Source organism: Melospiza georgiana, chromosome Z (genome assembly GCF_028018845.1).
Source record: "Melospiza georgiana isolate bMelGeo1 chromosome Z, bMelGeo1.pri, whole genome shotgun sequence".
Taxonomy (NCBI): domain Eukaryota; kingdom Metazoa; phylum Chordata; class Aves; order Passeriformes; family Passerellidae; genus Melospiza; species Melospiza georgiana.
This window is the reverse complement of record NC_080465.1, coordinates 66,772,550-66,798,468: the sequence shown is the minus strand read 5'-3', so window position 1 is coordinate 66,798,468 and position 25,919 is coordinate 66,772,550.

Sequence of the window (25,919 nt, the reverse complement as noted above, 5' to 3'; positions counted from 1 at the left end):
ATTGCTTATGTGGTCTCACATACTAAAGCCCAATTAGAATATCTGTGTTTGTTATATTTTTATTGTACATTGCCTTAAAATTTCCCCCCCTGTTTGTATTATTAATCAGTCTTCTAAGAAGAGTATTTTTTTTATTTGGGCAGTATTAAATTTGCTTGCAATTTGCATTTTTCTCAATACACCAGCCAGATTCCTTTTGCATAGATAGCATTTCATAAACCAGGGCACACTGATAATAGCTGATTTAACTGACTTGCTAATACAAGGAGCATATCATTTTAAATGGACCTTACATCTTTATCGGATGTTAGAGATGAAGACATTACTTCAAAATGTAGGTAATTATAGCCTCTTTTTTTATCAGTGCTATTTTCTGAGGTATTATCATAAGATAGCGCTTCAGTATTAAGCAGGACCTTAGAGTGGCAATAAATCAGTCCAACTGAGTCATCATTGTCCAAGGCATCTGAACTACTGAAATGTTGTGGATCCTACAGAGAGTGTGAAATCACTTGACCCTTGGCATTAACCTTTACTGAATGAATAGACACTGCTTTCCACATCGTGGAACAAAAGCAGAATAGTATTGATTAAACACCACATTCACTTGATATTAAATACTGGCTGAACTCACTTTTTGCTTTCCAGCTCCAGTGGGAAAAACCCAGAGAGTTGCTGAGTCTCAGGAGAATGCATGTTTGTAATTCAGAGCAATGTTTTTTCCTGCAAAGTTTTCTTTTTTTCCCCTCTTTGGATCAATAACTGGCAGCCATGATCAGCCATGAGTATGTATTGTCAATTCTGACCTGTGTACTTTATCACTTGGGGTGAGAGGTCACAGTGCTGTGACTAATAATGCAGTCGTCCCAGGCATGAATAGTTTCCTGCCTGTAATGCAAGTGCATATATATATATAAATATATATGTGTGTGTGTGTGTGTGCCTGTGAGTGTGTGTATCTATATCTCAACAGTCTGCATTATTACAAATCTTGTTTACCAAACCTCTCAGCTATTTGCTTTGAATGTCTGATTAATCTGCTGTGTGGCATCCTATTTACAAAAGCTCTTAGAGATTTACTAAATGGTTTTGCTCTTGGCAGGAATGTGAGTTCCCTGGAACTTGGAAGTATCAAAGTGGGAATCTTGGGAATTAACTCCCTACCAAAGTTATGGAAGAAAGCTATTGCTTCATTTGATAAGTGAGGAAAAGAAGAAATGAAATCAGGAGAAGGACAAACAGAAGAATTCTTTCAGTGAATTCTCCTGTTTCATTAGGAGAGTTTCTGCCCTCATGTGCATAGCTGTACACCCAGAGAAGCTCAGAAATGGGCTTCTGTAGTGCACAAGTCCTTCCCTAACACGGTTGATTCAATGTATAAAAGGTTAAGAGTGAAGAAAACACAAAATACAGTATAATGAATAGAAGCAGCTGCAGCAGTATGACTGTCTATCCACAAGCAGCTGACATTCCTGTTAGAAACAGCATTCCAAAAAGTTGCCTGAATTTAACTCCTTTTTGAAACCAAACAAGTTCTAACTTTAGCTCCATAATTACAGATTTGTCAAGCACGATTTATGAAATCCTGCTTTTTCCTGTTTGAGAACAGAGCTGGTTTAGGATTCTGACTTATTCCACTTCAAAAGGAATTGTATCACTTCACACGATTGTTTTCATGTTGATGAGTTTGTGTTCTGCCTTGTTCTGCCTGCAGATTCCCAACAGTGTAAGTTGTGACTGTAACCCATGTACCCTTTTGGCTGGATATCTGCATTCTCTCTATGGAGTATACTTTACATATGTAAGACTCAATGCATATGAATAAGATTTTTAAAAAATTATATTGAAAGTCTGAAGAAAATAGTCCATAGTGTCATGTAAATAACTAAATTTTCATCTACAAAATCTCCTCAAAACTGAAAAGCAACAAAAGCTCAAAAAGGAAAATCCACTGTCTGGTTTAACCCATAGAAAAATGTCAATTTATTTCTCATAAAACAGAGACATTGAAATGGAGTAATAATAATACTAGTAGAAATAACAGTAACAACAATAACAGCAATAAAATTTGTTATGGAAACTTATAAGAAGTTTTAGGAGCAGAAAGGACAGAAAATTTCTGGAGAAGAGTACCCACCAATTCTAACCCAGCAGTGGGCTACTTAGGACTTAATAGAGATTGTGGATAATGTAGATCCATTGTGCCACTGTGCAACTGGTTTTTGCCACCAGCAGGAAGGACTTCAGCTCATCTATGGAATTGCAGCACAAACTTTTCATTTTGATTTGGGTCTCTGTTATTGTTAGTCTTGTCGGGATTTTTGTTCTTGTTGGCCCAAATCACATTTGAAAACCAAAAGAGGCCTGAGTGCAACTTAGTCCTTGTTCTAAGACCGTTTTACCTACATGCAAGTGGTGAAAAAAAAAGCAATAAATACACCCAAAGCTATTTAGTGGCCTTCAACTAATTTAACCTGAGTCTGAACCCGGACTGTACAGTGCTCTTCTTTATGTACCCAAAAGGTATTTCACAGTATGGACATTGTCTTCATAACTTTCTTGACCTGCCTTTTTTTTTTAAACTTGTGTCAAAAGGCTGTTCCTCATCTGAGGTGATCTCCAGCTATACAGCAAATATTTTTCACGTAATTATATAGATATGCTGTCAGCCAAACTTTCTAAAACAGCTTTTTTTTTTTTTCCAGTTACATCATATATAAAGAACTAATAAACAGAAGTGCTATGTTTATTTAATATATCTCTAGGCATACGTAACAAGAGTACACTACCGTAATCTAAATGCAGGGGATGCTCTTTTTCATGTAATAGAGGAGCTCATACCATGTGGCTGATAATGATGAAAAAGATAAAAGGATAAAGCCTCTTTAATCCTTGCTTCACTGTAAAGCTGTTAATATTTGTACATACATGCATATTTCTACAGAGTAACAAGTATTAAAGGCAGATAAAGTAATCTGGAAGTTTTCTACAGTCAGAAGAAATACAGCTAAAGATTGTCTGCATGCCAATCAGAGCTCTACTTTTTATATCCAAATTAGTATAAATCTACAAATACAGCAGTAAAAGAATTTATTAATTCACCACATGTAAAAATAACCTTTTAAAAGTACTGAATCAGTCTTTTTTCATGGAAAATAAAACTATCCTTGATTTTCAGACATTACTTTTGTCAGCAGGACGGGTGATAAAATATTAAAATTATGAATATGATGAAAATGATGATAAAATATCAAATTTTGAGGCTATTAGCCAACCCCAATGAATAGATGCAAACAGAGAGAATAGCTTTCCTGCAAATATGTCCATATAGGCATCTACCTTTTCAAATGTTCTGTGCTGAAAATGAATATGTTCATTATTAATAGTCAGACTCTACTGTTGTGACCCAGATGTCCTTAGGCAGGCACAGAAAGGACACGCTTCTACAAATGTCCACCTTATTAGGTAAACTTAACAGGTGTGCTGCAAATATGAAATATGCCACTCATGTAAGCAACTTCAGTAAGATGCATCTCCGTAGGCGTAACAATTTTGTGTTATAATCAGTGCGAAGTGTTTTACAGTGTGAAAAACCACCCATTACATCTAAAATCTAAAATTCATCAATTTTATCCTCCTCTGATCTTCATATTCAGTTAGTTTATTTGCCTAAACTTCTGTCTCAGTATTGCCCATACAACAGAAAACCCCTGCATTTTATAACATTAATGAAAAGTCATTAATTCATGCTCATGTTATTTCATCAAAACTGTTTTGGCAAGTTGTCTCATGATCAGGAAGATATAGTCATTTGGGGGTTCAAAAGTCTTCCGTTATCTCACATAAAAGTGTTCATAGTGTAGGTGAATGTCTTCACATTCAGCCAAATATGATTAATGCAGATCCTTTCTGGGGGTAAATACCATTTCATTTCATGCCAAAGCAACTAGCTATGAGGCCAATTCTTTCTTGAACTGATAGGAAATAAGAAGCAGGGCAGATCCCTATAGAAAAATCCTGGTCCCACAGATGCCAAGGAGAACTTTTTGTCATAGCTGTCAATCAAGACAGATTTCATTTATTTTGTCAGGAAGAATATCTTTCTTGAACAAAGGATTCATAGCATATTCATAGCCAGGTCTAAAGTAGGTTTGAAAAGCATTTAAGTAACTTTACAGACTTCACCATCACACTCATCCTTTGTATTACTCTTCCCACCCCAAAACCTAGTAGAATTAGGTAAATGGTTTTTTGATGCTCTGTTTTATTTTTCCCAGGGATTAGTCTTTGAAATTCTACCTATCTTGAACTTTTATATATTAAAAATTTTGATTTATTTTTGAATGGGAGAGGATTGTGACAAAAGCTGAAAAATTTCACATTTAGAATTACATTTTAGAAGAACCAACTTCTAAATGCAGCTAATAAATTGACACCAATTCTGATCTGCCATTTACTGATACAGCAAAAATACAGCTCTAATTTTGAAATAAAATATTGCTCATGACTAAGAGTAAAAAAAGCAGGGCTTTTGGACAACAGACAAAATTCATCCTATTATTTATTAGCAGCAGGATATAGTTCTGTATTCTTTTTGAAAGTACAAAAAACCAAAAGAACAATGAAAACCTCTTCATGCACTCTTTGCACCTTCATTCTCTCTTTTTCTACTCAGGAGCAAAAAATTTAATTTAGTGGGCTATCTACATTTTTGTGCAAAAAAATATACTGTCTACAACTACTGCTGCTGCTACTACTACTACTATTAATACTACTAGTTGTACTGCATTTTTACAGAAGCAACATATTTTAAACAATTCTTTGCATCAGAAAATAAATAAATACAAATAAATCTGCAATATATGGTTGACAGTCTATACCATGATCGAGGGCTACTGTAGTACACAAAGTAGCATTGAAGAAACATGTAGTGCAATTAATTTTGTTTGTATTTTGAAGGTTACAAGTACTTTTAGAATTTAATTAGATTAATAAAGACCTATAAAGACTTTTGAGTCTCTATGACAGTTAGAATTGTTCATGATAGGTATTTTACAACCAAGCAAAGCATGAAGAATTTAGGAAAATAGGTTATGTGCTGGAGTGAGATGCCTTTGAGAAAAACTGATAGGGGAAGCACTGAATTAAAATAAGGTGAATGAATGTGACTTTTGTATTTATATTAACTTCTGAGGGACCAGCTTTTCCATTTTTCATTAATAGTTAATCTGGCAGTCTTGTTAAGTTGGTTTTGGCCTATTTGGTCTGTTTTCTATTTCTGAACAGCAGTTCTGACAGAAAGCTTTGTCCTTAATTGTCTCATGTGCATGATGGTAAATTAAGTTCTGTTGTTTGATGCACACTTAGGATATATGGCATTGACTTTAAAATAAAATCAATATTTCTTGATCTCTAAATCCTTTCTTTTGTAGAAAGTGGGAAGTTGCAATGTGCAGCCTGGAAGAAAAATGGCTGGAAACAGTGAGAAATTGATCTGTGTTAGGTCATCTTTACCAGTGAAACAGAAGTGAAGGAAAAGAAAACAATTCCAGTAATGTATTATGTTTGGGAAAATGGTTCCAATGGGCATTGTAAAAAAAAAATCTGATAATTTAAAGGAGTTTTCTTCTTGTTTTTATTTTTTAAAATTATTTTTAATTAGACTTTGTCAATTGACTGAATTTCCTATAAATCCTCTATAACACAAAAAATACACTATTTTTTCAATTTTCACAAAGGATTGAGTAAAATGACAGTTTTTACATGTATGTTTAGTGCTGCCTGCATTGCCTTAGAAATGGTAATTCCTAGAATAGTGGTCCACTAAAACATCCAAGTAGGATGAAGCCATCTTCTTGAACTGTGCTCTAAGGCTAACTAGTCTCCTAGTGTGAGTTTAGAAATTAATATCCTAAAACTTGTTCACACACTAGACTGCTGGGGGCCTGTTAGACTATTCGGAGTTGCACATGACCTTCATAGGCAAAAGTGGCTTTACAGACAATCTCACATCTTCATTTTCCTGTGCTGCCTCAGTGAAGGACAGTGAAGAACCACAACAAACAAGGTTAAATGGAAAAAAAACATAAAGGAGACATGATTTCCACTGAAATATGAAGAAAATTCACCCCTGTTTAATTTGTGTTTAACATATAATTTATTCAGTGGGTAAGCCTACTTGTTTTCTTTGGAATTATTCAAGGAATGGAGTAGTCCAGGTACAGCTGAATGTAAAAAAATGATAATTTGTTACTGACACCCAAAATTCAAGACTGATCCAAACTGGCCAGTTTATGATTTACTTTAGTATTTACCACTGATCACATGGGTTATAAAACCAGCTCACTTTCCAGAAAAAGAAGAGTAGTAATGTAAACCCAGGGCTTTTCTTAAGGTCAAGGGAAATGCTATGACTCCCTGTATCTTTAGAAAAGCTAATGATAAATGTGTTTTCATCTGAAGGTAGAAGTTTTGTGACTCGGTGTACAATGATAAGTTCAATTCTATACAAAAAATCATAATGTTGTTGATGCTAACAAGAATAAATGCTGAGTGCTTTCAATGGTGTGACACTTAAACAGAAAATCGTGGGTTTTGCAAGGATTCTTTAGAAAATGGCTCACTTTCTTATCTTATTCTTAGGTCTGTTGCTGATAACCAAAGTAGAAACATTTTTCTGAATAAAATTTAAGTGGCTGCTGACATTTTGATTGTGATGTTGCACAACTGAATTTTAGAACAAATAAGTAATTTAAAAGCACTGGCTTTAATTGTGCAGGTAAAAGATGGGCAGTGATAACTGACATGGCCTTCTTTCACAAGCTGGACTACCTAAAGAAAAAGACTGAAAAATTCTTGTCCTTGTAAGACAAGAATAGCTTAAAGTGCCAGAACTCACTCTCTCTGCAGACTCCTTTGCATGGTGTTCTATGTAGTGATTTAAAAAAGGTATTGCTTCTTCACAGCTGTAAATCAATTCTGCAGTCTGAAAGCCTACATGCCCTCAAAGTATATAGATGAAAAGCAGAAGTTTTGATTCTGCAGTGTGTTCATCTCCTCTACAAAGTACAACTGCTGGTGCCCTATTAGAGCTTTTCCCAGTTGAATAGCTGGATGCTGAGTTGTGTTATGTTTTCCTGCACATGTTCACTCTAGCATTCCCTCTGTATACCCTGCAGATGGAAGAAAATTGGGAAAGGGTTAAGTGTTACTCAGTACACATGAAAACTGTGAATACCTCAGAATTTTGTAAATTATTTGGAAATCCTTATACTATATATCTATATAATTAACTGGAAAACCGGTGTTTAAATTCTGAACTTTAGAAAATTTATAACGTAGGTATTGGTGGCTCTCTCCTAAGCCTCTGACTGCACCTAAGAAAGGAAGGTAGAACTGTGTGAGCTGCTAGAGACATGTAAATAGGTAGGGGTACATACAAAATTGGCATCTATAGTTTTATTTGTGAATATCCATATGAGGAGTGCTGGTATATAATGTATATCCTCAATTCTGGAAATTTCTTATCCTGTAAAATAAATCCCAAATTCCTTCCTTCCTTCCTTCCTTCCTTCCTTCCTTCCTTCCTTCCTTCCTTCCTTCCTTCCTTCCTTCCTTCCTTCCTTCCTTCCTTCCTTCCTTCCTTCCTTCCTTCCTTCCTTCCTTCCTTCCTTCCTTCCTTCCTTCCTTCCTTCCTTCCGACACTTCCTTCCTTCCGACACTTCCTTCCTTCCGACACTTCCTTCCTTCCTTCCTTCCTTCCGACACTTCCTTCCTTCCTTCCGACACTTCCTTCCTTCCTTCCGACACTTCCTTCCTTCCTTCCTTCCTTCCTTCCTTCCTTCCTTCCTTCCTTCCTTCCTTCCTTCCTTCCTTCCTTCCTTCCTTCCTTCCTTCCTTCCTTCCGACACTTCCTTCCTTCCTTCCTTCCGACACTTCCTTCCGACACTTCCTTCCGACACTTCCTTCCGACACTTCCTTCTGACACTTCCTTCCTTCCTTCCGACACTTCGTTCCTTCCTTCCGACAATTCCTTCCGACACTTCCTTCCTTCCGACACTTCCTTCCTTCCGACACTTTCTTCCTTCCGACACTTCCTTCCTTCCTTCCTTCCGACACTTCCTTCCGACACTTCCGACACTTCCTTCCTTCCTTCCGACACTTCCTTCCGACACTTCCTTCCTTGGGACACTTCCTTCCTTCGGACACTTCCGACACTTCCGACATTTCCAACACTTCCTTCCTTCCTTCCTTCCTTCCTTCCTTCCTTCCTTCCTTCCTTCCTTCCTTCCTTCCTTCCTTCCTTCCTTCCTTCCTTCCTTCCTTCCTTCCTTCCTTCCTTCCGACACTTCCTTCCTTCCGACACTTCCTTCTGACACTTCCTTCCTTCCTTCCTTCCTTCCTTCCTTCCTTCCTTCCTTCCTTCCGACACTTCCTTCCGACACTTCCTTCCGACACTTCCTTCCTTCCTTCCTTCCTTCCTTCCTTCCTTCCTTCCGACACTTCCTTCCGACACTTCCTTCCGACACTTCCTTCCTTCCGACACTTCCTTCCTTCCTTCCTTCCGACACTTCCTTCCTTCCTTCCTTCCTTCCTTCCTTCCTTCCTTCCTTCCTTCCTTCCTTCCTTCCTTCCTTCCTTCCTTCCTTCCTTCCTTCCTTCCGACACTTCCGACACTTCCGACATTCCGACACTTCCGACACTTCCTTCCGACACTTCCGACACTTCCTTCCTTCCTTCCGACACTTCCTTCCGACACTTCCTTCCGACACTTCCTTCCTTCCTTCCGACACTTCCTTCCGACATTTCCTTCCGACACCACCTTCCGATACTTCCTTCCTTCCTTCCTTCCTTCCTTCCTTCCTTCCTTCCTTCCTTCCTTCCTTCCTTCCTTCCTTCCTTCCTTCCTTCCTTCCTTCCTTCCTTCCTTCCTTCCTTCCGACACTTCCTTCCGACACTTCCTTCCTTCCTTCCTTCCTTCCTTCCGACACTTCCTTCCGACACTTCCTTCCGACACTTCCTTCATTCCGACACTTCCTTCCTTCCTTGCTTCCTTCCGACACTTCCTTCCGACACTTCCTTCCTTCCTTCCTTCCTTCCTTCCTTCCTTCCTTCCTTCCTTCCTTCCTTCCTTCCTTCCTTCCTTCCTTCCTTCCTTCCTTCCTTCCTTCCTTCCGACACTTCCTTCCTTCCTTCCTTCCTTCCGACACTTCCTTCCTTCCTTCCTTCCGACACTTCCTTCCTTCCGACACTTCCTTCCTTCCTTCCGACACTTCCTTCCTTCCGACACTTCCTTCCTTCCTTCCTTCCTTCCGACACTTCCTTCCTTCCTTCCTTCCGACACTTCCTTCCGACACTTCCGACACTTCCTTCCGACACTTCCGACACTTCCGACACTTCCGACACTTGCAACACTTCCGACACTTCCTTCCTTCCGACAATTCCTTCCTTCCTTCCTTCCTTCCGACACTTCCTTCCGACACTTCCGACACTTCCGACACTTCCGACACTTCCGACACTTCCGACACCTCCGACCCTTCCGACACTTCCATCCAACACTTCCTTCCTTCCGTCCTTCCGACACTTCCTTCCTTCCTTCCTTCCTTCCTTCCTTCCTTCCTTCCTTCCTTCCTTCCTTCCTTCCTTCCTTCCTTCCTTCCTTCCTTCCTTCCTTCCTTCCTTCCGACACTTCCTTCCGACACTTCCTTCCGACACTTCCTTCCGACACTTCCTTCCGACACTTCCTTCCGACACTTCCTTCCTTCCTTCCGACACTTCCTTCCTTCCGCCACTTCCTTCCGACACTTCCTTCCGACACTTCCTTCCTTCCTTCCGACACTTCCTTCCGACACTTCCTTCCTTCCTTCCTTCCTTCCTTCCTTCCTTCCGACACTTCCTTCCTTCCTTCCTTCCTTCCTTCCTTCCTTCCTTCCTTCCTTCCTTCCTTCCTTCCTTCCTTCCTTCCTTCCTTCCTTCCTTCCTTCCTTCCTTCCTTCCGACACTTCCTTCCTTCCGACACTTCCTTCCTTCCTTCCTTCCTTCCTTCCGACACTTCCTTCCTTCCGACACTTCCTTCCGACACTTCCTTCCGACACTTCCGACACTTCCTTCCTTCCTTCCTTCCTTCCTTCCTTCCTTCCTTCCTTCCTTCCTTCCTTCCTTCCTTCCTTCCTTCCTTCCTTCCTTCCTTCCTTCCTTCCTTCCTTCCTTCCTTCCTTCCTTCCTTCCTTCCTTCCGTCCTTCCTTCCTTCCTTCCTTCCTTCCTTCCTTCCTTCCTTCCTTCCGACACTTCCGACACTTCCGACACTTCCGACACTTCCGACCCTTCCTTCCGACACTTCCGACACTTCCGACACTTCCGACACTTCCGACACGTCCGACGCTTCGGAAACTTCCTTGCGACAGTTCCTTCCGACACTTCCTTCCTTCCGACACTTCTGACACATCCGACACTTCCGACACTTCTGACACTTCCTTCCTACACTTCCTTCCTTCCCTCCTTCCACCACTTCATTCCGACTCTTCCTTCCTTCCTTCCTTCCTTCCTACCTTCCTTCCTCCCTTCCTTCCTTCCTTCCTTCCTTCCTTCCTTCCTTCCTTCCTTCCTTCCTTCCTTCCTTCCTTCCTTCCTTCCTTCCGACACTTCCTTCCGACACTTCCTTCCTTCCTTCCGACACTTCCTTCCGACACTTCCTTCCTTCCGACACTTCCTTCCGACACTTCCTTCCGACACTTCCTTCCTTCCGACACTTCCTTCCGACCCTTCCTTTCTTCCGACACTTCCTTCATTCCGACACTTCCTTCCGACACTTCCTTCCGAAATTTCATTCCTTCCTTCCTTCCTTCCTTCCTTCCTTCCTTCCTTCCTTCCTTCCTTCCTTCCTTCCTTCCTTCCTTCCTTCCTTCCTTCCTTCCTTCCTTCCTTCCTTCCTTCCTTCCTTCCTTCCTTCCTTCCTTCCTTCCTTCCTTCCGACACTTCCTTCCGACACTTCCTTCCGACACTTCCTTCCTTCCTTCCGACACTTCCTTCCGACACTTCCTTCCTTCCTTCCGACACTTCCTTCCTTCCGACACTTCCTTCCTTCCTTCCTTCCGACACTTCCTTCCTTCCTTCCTTCCGACACTTCCTTCCGACACTTCCGACACTTCCTTCTGACACTTCCGACACTTCCGACACTTCCGACACTTACAACACTTCCGACACTTCCTTCCTTCCGACAATTCCTTCCTTCCTTCCTTCCTTCCTTCCGACACTTCCTTCCGACACTTCCTTCCTTCCTTCCTTCCTTCCTTCCTTCCGACACTTCCTTCCGACACTTCCTTCCGACACTTCCTTCCTTCCGACACTTCCTTCCTTCCTTCCTTCCGACACTTCCTTCCTTCCTTCCTTCCTTCCTTCCTTCCTTCCTTCCTTCCTTCCTTCCTTCCTTCCTTCCTTCCTTCCTTCCTTCCTTCCTTCCTTCCGACACTTCCGACACTTCCGACATTCCGACACTTCCGACACTTCCTTCCGACACTTCCGACACTTCCTTCCTTCCTTCCGACACTTCCTTCCGACACTTCCTTCCGACACTTCCTTCCTTCCTTCCGACACTTCCTTCCGACATTTCCTTCCGACACCACCTTCCGATACTTCCTTCCTTCCTTCCTTCCTTCCGACACTTCCTTCCTTCCGACACTTCCTTCCTTCCTTCCTTCCTTCCTTCCTTCCTTCCTTCCTTCCTTCCTTCCTTCCTTCCTTCCTTCCTTCCTTCCTTCCTTCCTTCCTTCCGACACTTCCTTCCGACACTTCCTTCCGACACTTCCTTCATTCCGACACTTCCTTCCTTCCTTGCTTCCTTCCGACACTTCCTTCCGACACTTCCTTCCTTCCTTCCTTCCTTCCTTCCTTCCTTCCTTCCTTCCTTCCTTCCTTCCTTCCTTCCTTCCTTCCTTCCTTCCTTCCTTCCTTCCTTCCTTCCTTCCTTCCTTCCTTCCTTCCTTCCGACACTTCCTTCCTTCCGACACTTCCTTCCTTCCTTCCTTCCGACACTTCCTTCCTTCCGACACTTCCTTCCTTCCTTCCGACACTTCCTTCCTTCCGACACTTCCTTCCTTCCTTCCTTCCTTCCGACACTTCCTTCCTTCCTTCCTTCCGACACTTCCTTCCGACACTTCCGACACTTCCTTCCGACACTTCCGACACTTCCGAAACTTCCGACACTTCCGACACTTCCGACACCTCCGACCCTTCCGACACTTCCATCCAACACTTCCTTCCTTCCGTCCTTCCGACACTTCCTTCCTTCCTTCCTTCCTTCCTTCCTTCCTTCCTTCCTTCCTTCCTTCCTTCCTTCCTTCCTTCCTTCCTTCCTTCCTTCCTTCCTTCCTTCCTTCCGACACTTCCTTCCGACACTTCCTTCCGACACTTCCTTCCGACACTTCCTTCCGACACTTCCTTCCGACACTTCCTTCCGACACTTCCTTCCTTCCTTCCTTCCTTCCTTCCGACACTTCCTTCCTTCCGCCACTTCCTTCCGACACTTCCTTCCGACACTTCCTTCCTTCCTTCCGACACTTCCTTCCGACACTTCCTTCCTTCCTTCCTTCCTTCCTTCCTTCCGACACTTCCTTCCGACACTTCCTTCCTTCCTTCCGACACTTCCTTCCGACACTTCCTTCCTTCCTTCCTTCCTTCCTTCCTTCCTTCCTTCCTTCCTTCCTTCCTTCCTTCCTTCCTTCCTTCCTTCCTTCCTTCCTTCCTTCCTTCCTTCCTTCCTTCCTTCCTTCCTTCCTTCCTTCCTTCCTTCCTTCCTTCCTTCCTTCCTTCCTTCCTTCCGACACTTCCTTCCTTCCGACACTTCCTTCCTTCCGACACTTCCTTCCTTCCTTCCTTCCTTCCTTCCGACACTTCCTTCCTTCCGACACTTCCTTCCGACACTTCCTTCCGACACTTCCGACACTTCCTTCCTTCCGACACTTCCTTCCTTCCTTCCTTCCTTCCTTCCTTCCTTCCTTCCTTCCTTCCTTCCTTCCTTCCTTCCTTCCTTCCTTCCTTCCTTCCTTCCTTCCGTCCTTCCTTCCTTCCTTCCGACACTTCCTTCCGACACTTCCGACACTTCCTTCTGACACTTCCGACACTTCCGACACTTCCGACACTTACAACACTTCCGACACTTCCTTCCTTCCGACAATTCCTTCCTTCCTTCCTTCCGACACTTCCTTCCGACACTTCCTTCCTTCCTTCCTTCCTTCCTTCCTTCCGACACTTCCTTCCGACACTTCCTTCCGACACTTCCTTCCTTCCGACACTTCCTTCCTTCCTTCCTTCCTTCCTTCCTTCCTTCCTTCCTTCCTTCCTTCCTTCCTTCCTTCCTTCCTTCCTTCCTTCCTTCCTTCCTTCCTTCCTTCCTTCCTTCCTTCCGACACTTCCGACACTTCCGACATTCCGACACTTCCGACACTTCCTTCCGACACTTCCGACACTTCCTTCCTTCCTTCCGACACTTCCTTCCGACACTTCCTTCCGACACTTCCTTCCTTCCTTCCGACACTTCCTTCCGACATTTCCTTCCGACACCACCTTCCGATACTTCCTTCCTTCCTTCCTTCCTTCCTTCCTTCCTTCCTTCCTTCCTTCCTTCCTTCCTTCCTTCCTTCCTTCCTTCCTTCCTTCCTTCCTTCCTTCCTTCCTTCCTTCCTTCCTTCCTTCCTTCCTTCCTTCCTTCCTTCCTTCCTTCCGACACTTCCTTCCGACACTTCCTTCCGACACTTCCTTCATTCCGACACTTCCTTCCTTCCTTGCTTCCTTCCGACACTTCCTTCCGACACTTCCTTCCTTCCTTCCTTCCTTCCTTCCTTCCTTCCTTCCTTCCTTCCTTCCTTCCTTCCTTCCTTCCTTCCTTCCGACACTTCCTTCCTTCCTTCCTTCCGACACTTCCTTCCTTCCGACACTTCCTTCCTTCCTTCCTTCCTTCCTTCCTTCCGACACTTCCTTCCTTCCTTCCTTCCGACACTTCCTTCCGACACTTCCGACACTTCCTTCCGACACTTCCGACACTTCCGACACTTCCGACACTTGCAACACTTCCGACACTTCCTTCCTTCCGACAATTCCTTCCTTCCTTCCTTCCTTCCGACACTTCCTTCCGACACTTCCGACACTTCCGACACTTCCGACACTTCCGACACTTCCGACACCTCCGACCCTTCCGACACTTCCATCCAACACTTCCTTCCTTCCGTCCTTCCGACACTTCCTTCCTTCCTTCCTTCCTTCCTTCCTTCCTTCCTTCCTTCCTTCCTTCCTTCCTTCCTTCCTTCCTTCCTTCCTTCCTTCCTTCCTTCCTTCCTTCCTTCCGACACTTCCTTCCGACACTTCCTTCCGACACTTCCTTCCGACACTTCCTTCCGACACTTCCTTCCTTCCTTCCGACACTTCCTTCCGACACTTCCTTCCGACACTTCCTTCCTTCCTTCCGACACTTCCTTCCGACACTTCCTTCCTTCCTTCCTTCCTTCCTTCCGACACTTCCTTCCTTCCTTCCTTCCTTCCTTCCTTCCTTCCTTCCTTCCTTCCTTCCTTCCTTCCTTCCTTCCTTCCTTCCTTCCTTCCTTCCTTCCTTCCTTCCTTCCTTCCTTCCTTCCTTCCTTCCTTCCTTCCTTCCGACACTTCCTTCCTTCCGACACTTCCTTCCTTCCTTCCTTCCTTCCTTCCGACACTTCCTTCCTTCCGACACTTCCTTCCGACACTTCCTTCCGACACTTCCGACACTTCCTTCCTTCCGACACTTCCTTCCTTCCTTCCTTCCTTCCTTCCTTCCTTCCTTCCTTCCTTCCTTCCTTCCTTCCTTCCTTCCTTCCTTCCTTCCTTCCTTCCTTCCTTCCTTCCTTCCTTCCTTCCTTCCTTCCGACACTTCCTTCCTTCCTTCCTTCCGACACTTCCTTCCGACACTTCCTTCCGACACTTCCTTCCGACACTTCCTTCTGACACTTCCTTCCTTCCTTCCGACACTTCGTTCCTTCCTTCCGACAATTCCTTCCGACACTTCCTTCCTTCCGACACTTCCTTCCTTCCGACACTTTCTTCCTTCCGACACTTCCTTCCTTCCTTCCTTCCGACACTTCCTTCCGACACTTCCGACACTTCCTTCCTTCCTTCCGACACTTCCTTCCGACACTTCCTTCCTTGGGACACTTCCTTCCTTCGGACACTTCCGACACTTCCGACATTTCCAACACTTCCTTCCTTCCTTCCTTCCTTCCTTCCTTCCTTCCTTCCTTCCTTCCTTCCTTCCTTCCTTCCTTCCTTCCTTCCTTCCTTCCGACACTTCCTTCCTTCCGACACTTCCTTCTGACACTTCCTTCCTTCCTTCCTTCCTTCCTTCCTTCCTTCCGACACTTCCTTCCGACACTTCCTTCCGACACTTCCTTCCTTCCTTCCTTCCTTCCTTCCTTCCTTCCGACACTTCCTTCCGACACTTCCTTCCGACACTTCCTTCCTTCCGACACTTCCTTCCTTCCTTCCTTCCGACACTTCCTTCCTTCCTTCCTTCCTTCCTTCCTTCCTTCCTTCCTTCCTTCCTTCCTTCCTTCCTTCCTTCCTTCCTTCCTTCCTTCCTTCCTTCCGACACTTCCGACACTTCCGACACTTCCGACATTCCGACACTTCCGACACTTCCTTCCGACACTTCCGACACTTCCTTCCTTCCTTCCGACACTTCCTTCCGACACTTCCTTCCGACACTTCCTTCCTTCCTTCCGACACTTCCTTCCGACATTTCCTTCCGACACCACCTTCCGATACTTCCTTCCTTCCTTCCTTCCTTCCTTCCTTCCTTCCTTCCTTCCTTCCTTCCTTCCTTCCTTCCTTCCTTCCTTCCTTCCTTCCTTCCTTCCTTCCTTCCTTCCGACACTTCCTTCCGACACTTCCTTCCGACACTTCCTTCATTCCGACACTTCCTTCCTTCCTTGCTTCCTTCCGACACTTCCTTCCGACACTTCCTTCCTTCCTTCCTTCCTTCCTTCCTTCCTTCCTTCCTTCCTTCCTTCCTTCCTTCCTTCCTTCCTTCCTTCCTTCCTTCCTTCCTTCCTTCCTTCCGACACTTCCTTCCTTCCTTCCTTCCTTCCGACACTTCCTTCCTTCCTTCCTTCCGACACTTCCTTCCTTCCGACACTTCCTTCCTTCCTTCCGACACTTCCTTCCTTCCGACACTTCCTTCCTTCCTTCCTTCCTTCCGACACTTCCTTCCTTCCTTCCTTCCGACACTTCCTTCCGACACTTCCGACACTTCCTTCCGACACTTCCGACACTTCCGACACTTCCGACACTTGCAACACTTCCGACACTTCCTTCCTTCCGACAATTCCTTCCTTCCTTCCTTCCTTCCGACACTTCCTTCCGACACTTCCGACACTTCCGACACTTCCGACACTTCCGACACTTCCGACACCTCCGACCCTTCCGACACTTCCATCCAACACTTCCTTCCTTCCGTCCTTCCGACACTTCCTTCCTTCCTTCCTTCCTTCCTTCCTTCCTTCCTTCCTTCCTTCCTTCCTTCCTTCCTTCCTTCCTTCCTTCCTTCCTTCCTTCCTTCCTTCCGACACTTCCTTCCGACACTTCCTTCCGACACTTCCTTCCGACACTTCCTTCCGACACTTCCTTCCTTCCTTCCGACACTTCCTTCCTTCCGCCACTTCCTTCCGACACTTCCTTCCGACACTTCCTTCCTTCCTTCCTTCCTTCCTTCCGACACTTCCTTCCTTCCTTCCTTCCTTCCTTCCTTCCTTCCTTCCTTCCTTCCTTCCTTCCTTCCTTCCTTCCTTCCTTCCTTCCTTCCTTCCTTCCGACACTTCCTTCCTTCCTTCCTTCCTTCCTTCCTTCCTTCCTTCCGACACTTCCTTCCTTCCGACACTTCCTTCCTTCCGACACTTCCTTCCTTCCTTCCTTCCTTCCTTCCGACACTTCCTTCCTTCCGACACTTCCTTCCGACACTTCCTTCCGACACTTCCGACACTTCCTTCCTTCCTTCCTTCCTTCCTTCCTTCCTTCCTTCCTTCCTTCCTTCCTTCCTTCCTTCCTTCCTTCCTTCCTTCCTTCCTTCCTTCCTTCCTTCCTTCCTTCCGTCCTTCCTTCCTTCCTTCCTTCCTTCCTTCCTTCCTTCCTTCCTTCCGACACTTCCGACACTTCCGACACTTCCGACCCTTCCTTCCGACACTTCCGACACTTCCGACACTTCCGACACTTCCGACACGTCCGACGCTTCGGAAACTTCCTTGCGACAGTTCCTTCCGACACTTCCTTCCTTCCGACACTTCTGACACATCCGACACTTCCGACACTTCTGACACTTCCTTCCTACACTTCCTTCCTTCCCTCCTTCCACCACTTCATTCCGACTCTTCCTTCCTTCCTTCCTTCCTTCCTTCCTACCTTCCTTCCTCCCTTCCTTCCTTCCTTCCTTCCTTCCTTCCTTCCTTCCTTCCTTCCTTCCTTCCTTCCTTCCTTCCTTCCTTCCTTCCTTCCTTCCTTCCGACACTTCCTTCCGACACTTCCTTCCTTCCTTCCGACACTTCCTTCCGACACTTCCTTCCTTCCGACACTTCCTTCCGACACTTCCTTCCGACACTTCCTTCCTTCCGACACTTCCTTCCGACCCTTCCTTTCTTCCGACACTTCCTTCATTCCGACACTTCCTTCCGACACTTCCTTCCGAAATTTCATTCCTTCCTTCCTTCCTTCCTTCCTTCCTTCCTTCCTTCCTTCCTTCCTTCCTTCCTTCCTTCCTTCCTTCCTTCCTTCCTTCCTTCCTTCCTTCCTTCCTTCCTTCCTTCCGACACTTCCTTCCTTCCGACACTTCCTTCCGACACTTCCTTCCTTCCTTCCGACACTTCCTTCCTTCCGACACTTCCTTCCTTCCTTCCTTCCGACACTTCCTTCCTTCCTTCCTTCCGACACTTCCTTCCGACACTTCCGACACTTCCTTCTGACACTTCCGACACTTCCGACACTTCCGACACTTACAACACTTCCGACACTTCCTTCCTTCCGACAATTCCTTCCTTCCTTCCTTCCTTCCTTCCGACACTTCCTTCCGACACTTCCTTCCTTCCTTCCTTCCTTCCTTCCTTCCTTCCGACACTTCCTTCCGACACTTCCTTCCGACACTTCCTTCCTTCCGACACTTCCTTCCTTCCTTCCTTCCGACACTTCCTTCCTTCCTTCCTTCCTTCCTTCCTTCCTTCCTTCCTTCCTTCCTTCCTTCCTTCCTTCCTTCCTTCCTTCCTTCCTTCCTTCCTTCCTTCCTTCCGACACTTCCGACACTTCCGACACTTCCGACATTCCGACACTTCCGACACTTCCTTCCGACACTTCCGACACTTCCTTCCTTCCTTCCGACACTTCCTTCCGACACTTCCTTCCGACACTTCCTTCCTTCCTTCCGACACTTCCTTCCGACATTTCCTTCCGACACCACCTTCCGATACTTCCTTCCTTCCTTCCTTCCTTCCGACACTTCCTTCCTTCCGACACTTCCTTCCTTCCTTCCTTCCTTCCTTCCTTCCTTCCTTCCTTCCTTCCTTCCTTCCTTCCTTCCTTCCTTCCTTCCTTCCTTCCTTCCTTCCTTCCGACACTTCCTTCCGACACTTCCTTCCGACACTTCCTTCATTCCGACACTTCCTTCCTTCCTTGCTTCCTTCCGACACTTCCTTCCGACACTTCCTTCCTTCCTTCCTTCCTTCCTTCCTTCCTTCCTTCCTTCCTTCCTTCCTTCCTTCCTTCCTTCCTTCCTTCCTTCCTTCCTTCCTTCCTTCCTTCCTTCCGACACTTCCTTCCTTCCGACACTTCCTTCCTTCCTTCCTTCCGACACTTCCTTCCTTCCGACACTTCCTTCCTTCCTTCCGACACTTCCTTCCTTCCGACACTTCCTTCCTTCCTTCCTTCCTTCCGACACTTCCTTCCTTCCTTCCTTCCGACACTTCCTTCCGACACTTCCGACACTTCCTTCCGACACTTCCGACACTTCCGACACTTCCGACACTTGCAACACTTCCGACACTTCCTTCCTTCCGACAATTCCTTCCTTCCTTCCTTCCTTCCTTCCGACACTTCCTTCCGACACTTCCGACACTTCCGAAACTTCCGACACTTCCGACACTTCCGACACCTCCGACCCTTCCGACACTTCCATCCAACACTTCCTTCCTTCCGTCCTTCCGACACTTCCTTCCTTCCTTCCTTCCTTCCTTCCTTCCTTCCTTCCTTCCTTCCTTCCTTCCTTCCTTCCTTCCTTCCTTCCTTCCTTCCTTCCGACACTTCCTTCCGACACTTCCTTCCGACACTTCCTTCCGACACTTCCTTCCGACACTTCCTTCCTTCCTTCCTTCCTTCCTTCCGACACTTCCTTCCTTCCGCCACTTCCTTCCGACACTTCCTTCCGACACTTCCTTCCTTCCTTCCGACACTTCCTTCCGACACTTCCTTCCTTCCTTCCTTCCTTCCTTCCTTCCTTCCTTCCGACACTTCCTTCCTTCCTTCCTTCCTTCCTTCCTTCCTTCCTTCCTTCCTTCCTTCCTTCCTTCCTTCCTTCCTTCCTTCCTTCCTTCCTTCCTTCCTTCCTTCCTTCCTTCCTTCCTTCCTTCCTTCCTTCCTTCCGACACTTCCGACACTTCCGACACTTCCGACATTCCGACACTTCCGACACTTCCTTCCGACACTTCCGACACTTCCTTCCTTCCTTCCGACACTTCCTTCCGACACTTCCTTCCGACACTTCCTTCCTTCCTTCCGACACTTCCTTCCGACATTTCCTTCCGACACCACCTTCCGATACTTCCTTCCTTCCTTCCTTCCTTCCTTCCTTCCTTCCTTCCTTCCTTCCTTCCTTCCTTCCTTCCTTCCTTCCTTCCTTCCTTCCTTCCTTCCTTCCTTCCTTCCTTCCTTCCTTCCTTCCTTCCTTCCTTCCTTCCGACACTTCCTTCCGACACTTCCTTCCGACACTTCCTTCATTCCGACACTTCCTTCCTTCCTTGCTTCCTTCCGACACTTCCTTCCGACACTTCCTTCCTTCCTTCCTTCCTTCCTTCCTTCCTTCCTTCCTTCCTTCCTTCCTTCCTTCCTTCCTTCCTTCCTTCCTTCCTTCCTTCCTTCCGACACTTCCTTCCTTCCTTCCTTCCGACACTTCCTTCCTTCCGACACTTCCTTCCTTCCTTCCGACACTTCCTTCCTTCCGACACTTCCTTCCTTCCTTCCTTCCTTCCGACACTTCCTTCCTTCCTTCCTTCCGACACTTCCTTCCGACACTTCCGACACTTCCTTCCGACACTTCCGACACTTCCGACACTTCCGACACTTGCAACACTTCCGACACTTCCTTCCTTCCGACAATTCCTTCCTTCCTTCCTTCCTTCCGACACTTCCTTCCGACACTTCCGACACTTCCGACACTTCCGACACTTCCGACACTTCCGACACCTCCGACCCTTCCGACACTTCCATCCAACACTTCCTTCCTTCCGTCCTTCCGACACTTCCTTCCTTCCTTCCTTCCTTCCTTCCTTCCTTCCTTCCTTCCTTCCTTCCTTCCTTCCTTCCTTCCTTCCGACACTTCCTTCCGACACTTCCTTCCGACACTTCCTTCCGACACTTCCTTCCGACACTTCCTTCCGACACTTCCTTCCTTCCTTCCGACACTTCCTTCCGACACTTCCTTCCTTCCGCCACTTCCTTCCGACACTTCCTTCCGACACTTCCTTCCTTCCTTCCGACACTTCCTTCCGACACTTCCTTCCTTCCTTCCTTCCTTCCTTCCGACACTTCCTTCCTTCCTTCCTTCCTTCCTTCCTTCCTTCCTTCCTTCCTTCCTTCCTTCCTTCCTTCCTTCCTTCCTTCCTTCCTTCCTTCCTTCCTTCCTTCCTTCCTTCCTTCCGACACTTCCTTCCTTCCGACACTTCCTTCCTTCCTTCCTTCCTTCCTTCCGACACTTCCTTCCTTCCGACACTTCCTTCCGACACTTCCTTCCGACACTTCCGACACTTCCTTCCTTCCGACACTTCCTTCCTTCCTTCCTTCCTTCCTTCCTTCCTTCCTTCCTTCCTTCCTTCCTTCCTTCCTTCCTTCCTTCCTTCCTTCCTTCCTTCCTTCCTTCCTTCCTTCCTTCCTTCCTTCCTTCCTTCCGTCCTTCCTTCCTTCCTTCCTTCCGACACTTCCGACACTTCCGACACTTCCGACCCTTCCTTCCGACACTTCCGACACTTCCGACACTTCCGACACTTCCGACACGTCCGACGCTTCGGAAACTTCCTTGCGACAGTTCCTTCCGACACTTCCTTCCTTCCGACACTTCTGACACATCCGACACTTCCGACACTTCTGACACTTCCTTCCTACACTTCCTTCCTTCCCTCCTTCCACCACTTCATTCCGACACTTCCTTCCTTCCTTCCTTCCTTCCTACCTTCCTTCCTTCCTCCCTTCCTTCCTTCCTTCCTTCCTTCCTTCCTTCCTTCCTTCCTTCCTTCCTTCCTTCCTTCCTTCCTTCCTTCCTTCCTTCCTTCCGACACTTCCTTCCGACACTTCCTTCCTTCCTTCCTTCCGACACTTCCTTCCTTCCTTCCTTCCGACACTTCCTTCCTTCCGACACTTCCTTCCGACACTTCCTTTCTTCCGACACTTCCTTCATTCCGACACTTCCTTCCGACACTTCCTTCCGAAATTTCATTCCTTCCTTCCTTCCGACACTTCCTTCCTTCCTTCCTTCCTTCCGACACTTCCTTCCTTCCTTCCTTCCTTCCGACACTTCCTTCCTTCCGACACTTCCTTCCGACACTTTCTTCCTTCCGACACTTCCTTCCTTCCTTCCTTCCTTCCGACACTTCCTTCCTTCCTTCCTTCCTTCCTTCCTTCCTTCCTTCCTTCCTTCCTTCCTTCCTTCCTTCCTTCCTTCCTTCCTTCCTTCCTTCCTTCCTTCCTTCCTTCCTTCCGACACTTCCTTCCGACACTTCCTTCCTTCCTTCCTTCCTTCCTTCCTTCCTTCCTTCCTTCCTTCCTTCCTTCCTTCCTTCCTTCCTTCCTTCCTTCCTTCCTTCCTTCCTTCCTTCCTTCCTTCCGACACTTCCTTCCGACACTTCCTTCCTTCCTTCCTTCCTTCCTTCCTTCCTTCCTTCCTTCCTTCCTTCCTTCCTTCCTTCCTTCCTTCCTTCCTTCCTTCCTTCCTTCCTTCCTTCCTTCCTTCCTTCCTTCCTTCTTTCCGACGCTTCCTTCCGACACTTCCGACACTTCCTTTCTTCCGACACTTTCTTCCTTCCTTCCTTCCGACACTTCCTTCCTTCCGACACTTCCTTCCTTCCTTCCGTTCTTCCGACAGTTCCTTCCTTCCTTCCGACACTTCCTTCCTTCCTTCCTTCCTTCCGACACTTCCTTCCTTCCTTCCTTCCTTCCTTCCTTCCTTCCTTCCTTCCTTCCTTCCTTCCTTCCTTCCTTCCTTCCTTCCTTCCTTCCTTCCTTCCATCCTTCCTTCCTTCCTTCCTTCCTTCCTTCCTTCCTTCCTTCCTTCCTTCCTTCCTTCCTTCCTTCCTTCCATCCTTCCTTCCTTCCTTCCTTCCGACACTTCCTTCCGACACTTCCTTCCGACACTTCCTTCCGACACTTCCTTCCGACACTTCCTTCCTTCCTTCCGACGCTTCCTTCCGACACTTCCTTCCGACACTTCCTTTTTTCCGACACTTCCTTCCTTCCTTCCGACACTTCCTTCCGACACTTCCTTCCAACACTTCCGACACTTCCTTCCGACACTTCCATCCGACACTTCCGACACTTCCGACACTTCCGACACCTCCTTCCGACACTTCCGACACTTCCTTCCGACACTTCCTTCCCTCCGACACTTCCGACACTTCCTTCCTTCCTTCCTTCCTTCCTTCCTTCTGACACTTCCGACACTTCCGACACTTCCGACACTTCCTTCCGACACTTCCTTCCTTCCGACAATTCCTTCCTTCCATCCTTCCTTCCTTCCTTCCATCCTTCCTTCCTTCCTTCCTTCCTTCCTTCCTTCCTTCCTTCCTTCCTTCCTTCCTTCCTTCCTTCCTTCCTTCCTTCTTTCCGACGCTTCCTTCCGACACTTCCGACACTTCCTTTTTTCCGACACTTTCTTCCTTCCTTCCTTCCGACACTTCCTTCCGACACTTCCGACACTTCCTTCCGACACTTCCTTCCGACACTTCCGACACTTCCGACACCTCCTTCCGACACTTCCTTCCTTCCTTCCTTCCTTCCTTCCTTCCTTCCTTCCTTCCTTCCTTCCTTCCTTCCTTCCTTCCTTCCGACACTTCCTTCCGACACATCCTTCCTTCCGACATTTCCTTCCTTCCGACACTTCCTTCCGACACTTCCTTCCGACACTTCCGACACTTTTGACACTTCCTTCCGACACTTCCTTCCAACACTTCCTTCCTTCGTTCCGACCCTTCCTTCCGACACCTCCTTCCGACACTTCCGACACTTCCTTCCGACACTTCCTTCCGAAATTTCCTTCCGACACTTCCTTCCGACACTTCCTTCCTCCCGTCCTTCCAACACTTCCTTCCTTCCTTCCTTCCTTCCTTCCTTCCTTCCTTCCTTCCTTCCTTCCTTCCTTCCTTCCTTCCTTCCTTCCTTCCTTCCTTCCTTCCTTCCTTCCTTCCTTCCTTCCTTCCTTCCGACACTTCCTTCCGACACTTCCTTCCTTCCTTCCGACACTTCCTTCCTTCCGACACTTCCTTCCGACACTTCCTTCCTTCCGACACTTCCTTCCTTCCGACATTTCCTTCCTTCCTTCCTTCCTTCCTTCCTTCCTTCCTTCCTTCCTTCCTTCCTTCCTTCCTTCCTTCCTTCCTTCCTTCCTTCCTTCCTTCCTTCCTTCCTTCCTTCCTTCCTTCCTTCCTTCCGACACTTCCTTCCGACACTTCCTTCCGACACTTCCTTCCTTCCGACATTTCCTTCCTTCCTTCCTTCCTTCCTTCCTTCCTTCCTTCCTTCCTTCCTTCCTTCCTTCCTTCCTTCCTTCCTTCCTTCCTTCCTTCCTTCCTTCCTTCCTTCCTTCCTTCCTTCCTTCCTTCCTTCCTTCCGACACTTCCTTCCTTCCGACACTTCCTTCCTTCCTTCCTTCCTTCCTTCCGACACTTCCTTCCTTCCGACACTTCCTTCCTTCCTTCCTTCCTTCCTTCCTTCCTTCCTTCCTTCCTTCCTTCCTTCCTTCCTTCCTTCCTTCCTTCCTTCCGACACTTCCTTCCGACACTTCCTTCCGACACTTCCTTCCGACACTTCCTTCCTTCCGACACTTCCTTCCTTCCGACACTTCCTTCCGACACTTCCTTTCTTCCTTCTGACACTTCCTTCCGACACTTCCTTCCTTCCTTCCGACACTTCCTTCCGACACTTCCTTCCTCCCGACACTTTCTTCCTTCCTTCCTTCCGACATTTCCTTCCTTCCGACACTTCCTTCCGACACTTCCTTCCGACACTTCCTTCCTTCCGACATTTCCTTCCTTCCTTCCTTCCTTCCTTCCTTCCTTCCTTCCTTCCTTCCTTCCTTCCTTCCTTCCTTCCTTCCTTCCTTCCTTCCTTCCTTCCTTCCTTCCTTCCTTCCGACACTTCCTTCCGACACTTCCTTCCGACACTTCCTTCCGACACTTCCTTCCTTCCGACATTTCCTTCCTTCCTTCCTTCCTTCCTTCCTTCCTTCCTTCCTTCCTTCCTTCCTTCCTTCCTTCCTTCCTTCCTTCCTTCCTTCCTTCCTTCCTTCCTTCCTTCCTTCCTTCCTTCCTTCCTTCCTTCCGACACTTCCTTCCTTCCGACACTTCCTTCCTTCCTTCCTTCCTTCCGACACTTCCTTCCTTCCGACACTTCCTTCCTTCCTTCCTTCCTTCCTTCCTTCCTTCCTTCCTTCCTTCCTTCCTTCCGACACTTCCTTCCGACACTTCCTTCCGACACTTCCTTCCGACACTTCCTTCCTTCCGACACTTCCTTCCTTCCGACACTTCCTTCCGACACTTCCTTTCTTCCTTCTGACACTTCCTTCCGACACTTCCTTCCTTCCTTCCGACACTTCCTTCCGACACTTCCTTCTGACACTTCCGACACTTCCGACACTTTTGACACTTCCTTCCGACACTTCCTTCCGACACTTCCTTCCTTCCTTCCGACACTTCTTCCGACACTTCCTTCCTTCCTTCTGACACTTCCTTCCGACACTTCCTTCCTTCCTTCCGACACTTTCTTCCTTCCTTCCGACATTTCCTTCCGACACTTCCTTCCGACACTTCCTTCCGACACTTCCTTCCTTCCTTCCGACACTTCCTTCCGACACTTCCTTCCGACACTTCCGACACTTCCGACACTTCCTTCAGACACTTCATTCCGACACTTCCTTCCTTCCTTCCGACACGTCCTTCCGACACTTCCTTCCGACACTTCCTTCCTTCCTTCTGACACTTCCTTCCGACACTTCCTTCTGACACTTCCGACACTTCCGACACTTTTGACACTTCCTGCCGACACTTCCTTCCGACACTTCCTTCCTTCCTTCCGACACTTCCTTCCGACACTTCCTTCCGACACTTCTGACACTTCCTTCCGACACTTCCTTCCGACACTTCCTTCCTTCCTTCCGACACTTCCTTCCGACACTTCCTTCCTTCCTTCCGACACTTCCTTCCGACACTTCCGACACTTCCTTCCGACACTTCTTCCGACACTTCCTTCCTTCCTTCTGACACTTCCTTCCGACACTTCCTTCCTTCCTTCCGACACTTTCTTCCTTCCTTCCTTCCGACACTTCCTTCCTTCCGACGTTTCGTTCCGACACTTCCTTCCGACACTTCCTTCCGACACTTCCTTCCTTCCTTCCTTCCTTCCTTCCTTCCTTCCTTCCTTCCTTCCTTCCTTCCTTCCGACACTT